The following is an 8,892-nucleotide window of genomic DNA, read 5'->3' on the forward strand; positions in this document are numbered from 1 at the left end:
TTACCTGTTAAATACAGAATTTAAATTTATACGTACAACTTGTAGTTGGGCTAACTTTGTTCTTCTTGTATGTATAATGCAGACATAATTTGACTTTGTTCGTTCGTACTTAAAAAATAATAGCATCGTTTACGTAACTTTGAATAGAAAGATGAACCTGTTAACAAATTGCTCGTAATTATTGTAAAAAGTTTTCTATTGAGAATGGAAAAAATTCTCCTCGTCCTTGTAATGGGTAAAAGACTAAAATTACTTTTGTGGAGATAAAGCTGGTGCAATATTTCAAAAGGTTCACTTTAGTCTGTCATTTCGCTGCCGTTATTTTTGTAAAATGGGGAACTTAATGGCCTTAATCTAAAGCTAAAACTTAAAAGGAATCTCTTATTTTGAGCCAAAGGGTGCAAAAGGCGAAAGAATTTTATTTCAATGACATTTCAAACTTGAACTCTCTGCTTACTTTTGTAAGCTCAATACGGAATAAGTTTTGAACAAATGCAGCACAAGTAAATGTTTCGCACCTAAATAAATGAAGGAAATAATTCGAGACAAAGAACGCGTATGGAAGAAAAGCGAAATGAAGACAATGATTAAGTTCCATACTTCATTTTCTTAATTATTTGTGTATAGATTTTTAAATAATTTTAATAAATTAAGAATAATTTTAATAAGAACACATCATCAGGAAAGCGAACAAAAATTTGATGAAAAATTATTCCATACAAAAACTCTCAACAAAAAATATGAAACCTTATGGCTTGGATGCGCTGATAACATCTTTCAGTCACAAATATAAAAATTGGGCAAGAAAATCGTCGCTGATTATACGTCAAAACGAAAAATATAAGCTTTTTCCCCTATTCCGGTCGATTATTAGGCCTATCGGCCGGCGATTTTCGTACTTCATTGACGAAGGTTAAAGAATAAAATATGATCAAGTCCACATTTTTGGATTGGGTTTTTAAAGCGAAGGGTGGTGGAAAAATAGGCAGACAGGAAATGGGCAGATAGATACGGCCAAGTCAATGCCGTTTCCCATGTGTGTGTTTCAGCGCCTTTCCCAGCATTATAAACGACGAACAAATCGTGAAGATGGGATAAATAATGCCCGGGTAGCCTCAGCGGCTATTCCAAGCCTTATCTTGGTGCTTTATATTCCTCAATTCAATAAAAAAGAACGCTTAATAACTCTTCGCATTATATTATTCAACTGCTTTCTTAAATAAGGTATGAAGACACGAAGAACCTTGCGGCTGAAGGTCAAACTTAATATACCTATATTGAAATACCTATAAATGAATTATCAGCTAAAGAAAAAAGACAAGCGTTTTTACGTCCAGGTTAAGACGCACCATCAACTCTACAATCAGTATTTACATGACATAATATTGCAAAATTTTTAATATTATCTTTTTATATTTATCACCGCAGGCTGAGAGGTATATTCATTTTGTCGAAACGTTTGCAAGGCCTAGGAGGAAGCTTCAGAGACTCCACAAAGTGTGTATATGCTTGGTTAAGAACAAATTCTGAGTCGATCTAAGCATGTTCGTATGTCCATCCAGCCGCCTGTCCGTTCGTGTAATCGCTGCTGTAAAGATTCTCCTGGCCACCGAAGTGAAGCTATCGACTTCACATATGGTAAAAACATTGCAAGTTCTTGCACGCAGATTGGATTTACGAGGTAAACTAAAAATTCCTCTATTTCTCAAAGAGAATAGAAAATTGGTTTTTTAATTATAGCAGATAAATGCACAAGAATATGAACGCATATATTATGGCCGACACTGTAGCACCTGTACAAAAATGGGAAAAATTGATTACGTCTATTCACTATTATAGTGTATCTAAATTTAATTATTTTTTCAAAGCATTTCTAACGTGCAGAAACAAGCTTCAAAAGCACATAAATCTTCGGTCAATTTCAAATTTGGAATGCATCTAAGCAAGCCAGTGTGTTGCTCTGTCCAGCTATGTAGTATTTGGAGTAAAAATTCCCCCATTAGCAAAATCGCTCACAAATTTGGGAAAAAAATATTGAAGCTTTTCAAAGGACACGCCATGACACAAACTTTTAATTCGAACATTGAAGAAAATCAAAGTTACATGTTGTAGAGTATGAAAATTTAATTCTTTTATCTTTTTTTGTCTTTTTTAAGATAACGATGATAGTTGCAAAAGTTTCGCTCACAAACGAATACAATTTTCCTAATTGCTCTAATTCGATTACCCGATTCCAAAGGTTAATAAGCTACACGCCCTAATTGCAAACTGTGCTGCAGCATGTATTTATATTACGTGAAATTTAGGTTATAACATAAGCTCCTTTGTATATAGTGAATTACTGACTTGTATTCGCCCAAAAAAAAAAAAAAAAAAAAAAAAAAAAAAATAAATAAATAAAATGATGGAATATCAAGTAAAGAATATTGATTATAGAGCCAGCTTCCGAAGCATTTCCCGGCACCTGTGATTATTTCCATTATTTGGAAATTTATATACTGATATTATAATGACGATGAAGGATGGACGGATGGGATGGCTCGCTAGATAGTGTAAATAGAAGACACAAAATATATTAATACAAACTTGCGTTTATTTTCTACACAAATGCAGCTTGTTCACTATCTCTACACAGCATTTAACTTTTCAACATCAGCGCGCGTCTAGCATGTGTAACAGCAAGGTATGTTGAAAAATAGTAATTGTTAGAAATTTTATTCCGTCATATGAATTAAATTAGCAATGTTAGTAAAATAAAACTACGCTCCTTTAATTGAATTATTAATTTTATTAGGGCACTGTAGGAACACGCAGCTCACCGCGTACATGGTTTGTGGTTCATAAATAATTTTAGTCACTCTTTGCCGTTTTTTTTTTTTTTGTTTAACATATAACATGATAGCGAATAAATTTTTCGGCAAATGTTTGTTTAATTTATGGCGGCTAGGTTCACAGGCAAGAGAGAAATAATAAAATTTATTTTTATACTTGAATTTGAATTGAAAATTCAATGCACTTCAATGTTTACAAAGCCTAAATTAATAGTACAATAAGTGCGCTTTACCAATTCTTTTGTCTAAGTATTTAGAACCATTTCAAAATTTATTTATTGACATTCTATTCCGCATTTAATTTACCACAATGTTAATAATTGCGCACTTCGACAGCAAAATGTGAAACTCCGAAAGATGGGATAAATAAATTTAGAATTATTGCAAATTCTTTGGAGATGCTTAGACGGAGCTAAGTATAAACCAGTCCAACTGCTTAAGAAATTTACAGATATCACTTTTGTTAATATGAGAGAAGCTCTCGTCGACCTTATATACTTTTCTGTCTACGAGTTTGGGTCATCTTTGAGTTACCAGCGAAGAAGAGCAAATGTCTAGTTGATACCTCGGATTACCTGACTATTTTGAGGACTTTCTATGGAAGAGCTCATCTTCTAGACCGGGAATATAAGCGTCCTAACATCTGTTTTAATTGGAGTATGTCATGCCTTTTGGATTTTTTCCAGAAAATAGTGTTAGATATGATGAGAATGCTTTCTGTGTTCATTAAGTAACCCCTGTTTTCATAAGGAATTCAGACTGCAAGTTATTATCAAATTGTGTAGAGAAAATTGGCATTCGCAGACAAGCTTTTGGAATGTCGAGATTCCGTCCAGACGTTTTGTTGTAGCTTATCTAAGCAAATCGCCGAACTGATGGACATTGGCTGAGAACAAGTCGTCTTGCAGTGATTAAACGCTTCTTAGAATTCATTGAACAGATCTTTAAATATATCACATTTTAGTTACACATGTCTTTGAAAAAATACATTATATGGGATGTGGTCGAAAAAGTGATCCGAGCCGACAGATTTTCAATAACGTTCGTTCTTGCACCAACATATTTCCAAAGTTACGGCCTATAGGGTGAACACAAGGAAACAAGGCCGACAGACAAGCTTTCAGAAAGAGATTTTGTATCAACCGTTATAATAGAAAGTGGGTCTATTTTAAGTCCTTGTGAACGTTGCATAGATCCGTGCAAACCACTAGTGGTGTAGGTTGTAATAATTGTTCTCGAGACAGCATGACAAGGAAGCAAATAATTTCTTTAAAACCCTTTCTAGCATTTTTCCTAAAACTTTAGTTCTTTCTTATCGCGTCTGTTGTTTCACCAGAACACTGTTGCCTGCATATACTTAAATCGATTGTTATGCTTTCATTTTGAATCATGGAAGACAACTGCATTAAGTTATTGTACCAATGCTATCTGCTCAGCGTAGAGCTAAGGTGAAGGAATCAACTAGTGCCCCTATAAAAGTAGAAATGAATGAGAGAAGTTGTGCTTTTGAATGCCAGCAAGATTAGAATAATCGGAACTGTTCAGTTATATGCAATGCAAAAGTATTGAAATTGTACATCGAAAAATATGATGTAAGTGGTAATCTAAAGAACGTTTATGTTACTTATAGCGTTTTTATGCTAACAATAACGTCAACGAAAACGCAACTTTCAATGGCTTTTATTTTTGTCTTTCTCGTCACGCACATTACTAACAACCTTCTCTCCGTCTAAGATACTCTTTGTTTTATTCTCTTGAATTTTTCGATTCGAATAACTTCGACATTTCTGCAGCTTTATAATTTTTAATGTTTGATCTTTCTTCTTTAGCGTGCTGTACTTACTTTGAAGTTGTAAATATGTTAGGTTGTTTGTAACGAGCATTCAGCGTTTTAGCGACTTAATGCGACGTCATATCAGAAAACTATCAACGGAATCTTTGCCCACACAAATAATGGCAATGGAAGAGCTAGCATGCAAATGGATGCTAATTACCAGCTTTAGTGCTACTATTGATACACAAAAATTTCCTAGGAATCCTCTAGTTTTTTATTTTGCAAATATTGCCGGAACATCTATGTATTTCGTTGCCTCTCTTATAATAATGGCATAAGCCATAAATGTCTTTACCTCTTTTCTTGAGGATTTTGAGGTAGTATTTTGGCGTTAATATCTTTCTCTGCCAAATATTCCGTTAATTGTTATTAATCTTTCCTAAAATCGCTGGCTGCTTAAGGCGGTTAAAGCGTCACGATTGCATATGTGTGTTTATCATTTTTCTTTTTGGAATTTGGTTTCTTAAAAAATCAACTCGTTTCGATGCAAAGTGGAACACTTGATATTGTTTGACTGTTAACTTAAGTGACTTAACATTTTTTGGCTTTTTAAGCACACTTCAATATCGAAAATCTTGCTTCCGATTTTCATCTTAATCGTTGTCGGTAAAAACTCTATTGTTATTATTGTTGACAAATTCAAAATAGACATTTGTCCTATGAATTTTTTTTATTTCTTTCAATATTATTTTTTCTCATCCTTTGTATTTTTTTCTTTCTATCAATTTTATTTTTTCATCCTTTCAACTTTTTCGTCCTTTCAATTATATTTTTATTCATCGTTTGAATTTTTTCTTCCTTTCATTTTCGTTTTGCTGCTACCGTAAGGAAGAATTGTGTTTGTAACGTTTTTCTGTTTTTTGCTTTCAAACAATTTATTTTCGCGTTTCTGAGTGCTTTCCTCTATTATGCAACAAGTAATAGTTACTTCCTTGCATAATAATAATCTTAGATAAAGACTATTATTTACTAACCTTTGACGGTCTACTTTTTATTGTCGCAAGCGTCAGTTTAAAAAAAAAAAAATTCAAGTCTAAATACAACGAAAAGCTTAGGTGTTTTATATTATTTTTTATGCAGGATATATAACTATAGTTATTATAGTCCGCAGACTCCAGCTTTCTACAGCTGTGTGTAAACCTACACTTAGGTTTAAGTTAATTTAAGTGTAACATCTACAGTAGAATTAGCGTGAGGTTAGATGTAAGAGAGACAGATATGCCAACTTATTTATTTATTTTTGTTTTTTTGACAATGACCAAGGGGTGTTTCCTATTCGTCTAACACGGTGACAATCGGTGACAAGTGACAAAAGAGAAAAAAATAGCGAGGTGATGGCCGCAGTTCACTGAGTGTACGTTCAATAGGCAAATTTTGCCTGCCTTGACCGACTGAGCACTCGCTATAGTTACGGCTCGAACACAAATTAGGTTTGAAGCCGCGAGCATTTGCGGTTGTTATCTTCGCGACAACGCCTATCAGACTTATTAGACAGCGAGGCAGGGTTGTTTCTTATTCGAAGTTAGAATAAGAATAAGAAACCGATATAAAAAAGCGACACTTCGAGAACAATCGAACGCAGAATGCGATATCTTGAACCGACGCTAAGTAAAGTACACGCTGTGCGGGTGAGGAGAAAACTTGGGGCATTATTATACAAATTAAACATGAGTAGGAAATAGGATACTGTAATGTAGAAGAAGAAGCATTAAAAACGAATGAAATCATGTTAATGTGAATAATAAATAAATGAAATAAAGCCATTAAAATTATTAAAGTTATTTCGAGATACTTTATAAGTGTAAATAAACGGGATTGTGAAGATGAATGGAAATGTAAGCGGTTGGTAGTATTCAGAAGGGAGGAAAGTGCCCATGTAACCCGGAGGGTCTCGGACAAAGTCCGAATGAATAGTTCCCCTTAGTCTCAGCTGTGGCTCAACATGTGTAAATGGCGTCAGCAGGAATTTCTGAGTCGCTGTAGAGCCTAGCCCTGGCATACGAACTTCGTTCCTTGCAAATTCTTGTTAGAATGGAAAATTTAACGGATTCAGTTTCCATTTAGCTCAATTTCGTCAACTATGCAGTTCTTTGTCAATCTCAAGTCAAACTTAAAACTCTCGCGTGATTACACATATAATTTCCTTGCTCTCACTCTTATTGAACATTTATTTAAATTTTCCTTTCAGAAGAACTTTAAGTCTAGCTGCACAAAATTTTCAATAAATATTTCACTTTTTATTAAAGGAGTATCTGCGTGTATTACTATTAACTGTTTGGTATTATTTAACTACTTTGCTTTCATCTTCTCCGCTTGACAGTCGCCCTGTTGAACTATAATACAGTCGGTAACGAGATAGCGGATATTGATATTAAAAGCACTTTCTTGTTAAGAATATAAGAAGAAATACAAAAAAGAAAATATCTTACCTGCGGGTATACTATTAATATATAATATAAAGTATCAAGCAGGCATTCACAAGTTTAAGAAGAAATTTTTAAAAAATATTCTTGCCAAAGAGTAAGCATTCTATTTAACAGACGGCAGCAGTGATTGTTGCAACCATTATCAAAATCTTTTCTAAACAAGCACAAATGGTAAACACCTTTAGGTTATTTAAGGGAGATTCCTACAGCGCGAACTAGGTGTGGTCGTAAGTATATCTTGTGGGTTTGTTCGTAATGCTTGAAAATTTTGGTGCAAACAACGGTCACCGCGTACGGTGTGCTTAAGATCAACTTATCTAAATTCTAGTTCACAATGTAATTGCGGATGACGAACGAAACAAAAATTCACCACTATAAACCGGACTCATATGAAGAGATGAAAGGATAGAATTTGTCGGATGGAAGCGCGCTAAAGCGAGCAAATGAAGCAAACATCGGCGAGAGAAATTATGATCCGTGTTTTTTTTGGATCGGTTTATGATGATGAATTACTTTTAGAACCGCTACGTTTTCAGAATAGGTTCCGAAAAACTGATTTCTCTCTGGAAATATGAACAGACGATTGTCTGCTAAGCTATTCGCATCGAATATAAAACCAAATGGGGAGCAGCAAACTATTTTGAACAGCTTCACAAATCATACTATTTGGAAGGCGTAAAAGAGTCATTGGAAGCTATATTGAGCTAAAGGTGTGCTACGTTGGAAAAAAAATCGTGCCTGTTATCGATCACATTGATGTATACATATGTTCTGTAAGAGTAGGATGGTGTGGTGCACTAACTGAACTGTAAAAATACATACACTATCGAACGCACAATAGCATAAAATATACCATAAAATGTATGGTGCCTTGAAAGACTTCATACCAGCAAAGTTTTCTTGAGATTAATTTTAATTTTTAGATTCACTTTAATTAAATAAAAAATACGGGGGAAATTCCACTCGATGTTTCGAGGACTTGCAAATGGCCGATCATGTTGAAATTTTGCATGCTACCAATGCATTATAGTACATAATCAAAATGACGGTTGCTACAAAGTGTGATATTATTTGTTTCTTAGCAATCCTTTAATCTAGATATTGAAATGACAGGGCTTGGAGAGCACCCAAACCCAATTCCTAATAAACTGAAAAATATAAAATGATTTAAACTTTTTTGTTTTAAATAAGCTTTAATTTAAGCGAACTCTTATGCGACTATACATAAAGTGTTTGGAAAAAATTGATTTCTTACGCAATGAAATCTTAAACGCTTTAAATTTTCATGATAGTCGTTATTTTCCAGCTTTTAGTTTCGAGTAAACAGAATTTTATTGGAAAAAAAAAAGTTTTACATAATTTACGATTTTACTACATTAATATGTTTCAGATTTTCCCTTTTTCTCGATAAATATAAATTTTAATAATTGAAATTAATAATAAAAGAAGTTAGAGAACAATATCTCTGCGTATATGACAACAACGGTTGTTTACGTAATAATGAAAACGATGTGATGAATAAGAATCAATAATTTCATGTTTACATAAAGCAGTGATTTTCCAGTAACAGTGTAATATCAATTTATTTGAACAAGTAAGCTTGAATAAGCGTTGGTAACAACAAGAGCATCAATGATTGTAACAATAGTAATAACTACTTCAACAAGAACAATAAAACCAATGATTATTGTGAACAACAATAGTTTTATCTATACTAACAACAACCGCCAATAAGAATATCAACAACAGTAATCCTATCTAATAATATTAAAAAACATTAACAATAATAACTCGAAAAATA

This window comes from Glossina fuscipes, unplaced genomic scaffold (assembly GCF_014805625.2).
Source record: "Glossina fuscipes isolate IAEA_lab_2018 unplaced genomic scaffold, Yale_Gfus_2 2, whole genome shotgun sequence".
NCBI lineage: Eukaryota > Metazoa > Arthropoda > Insecta > Diptera > Glossinidae > Glossina > Glossina fuscipes.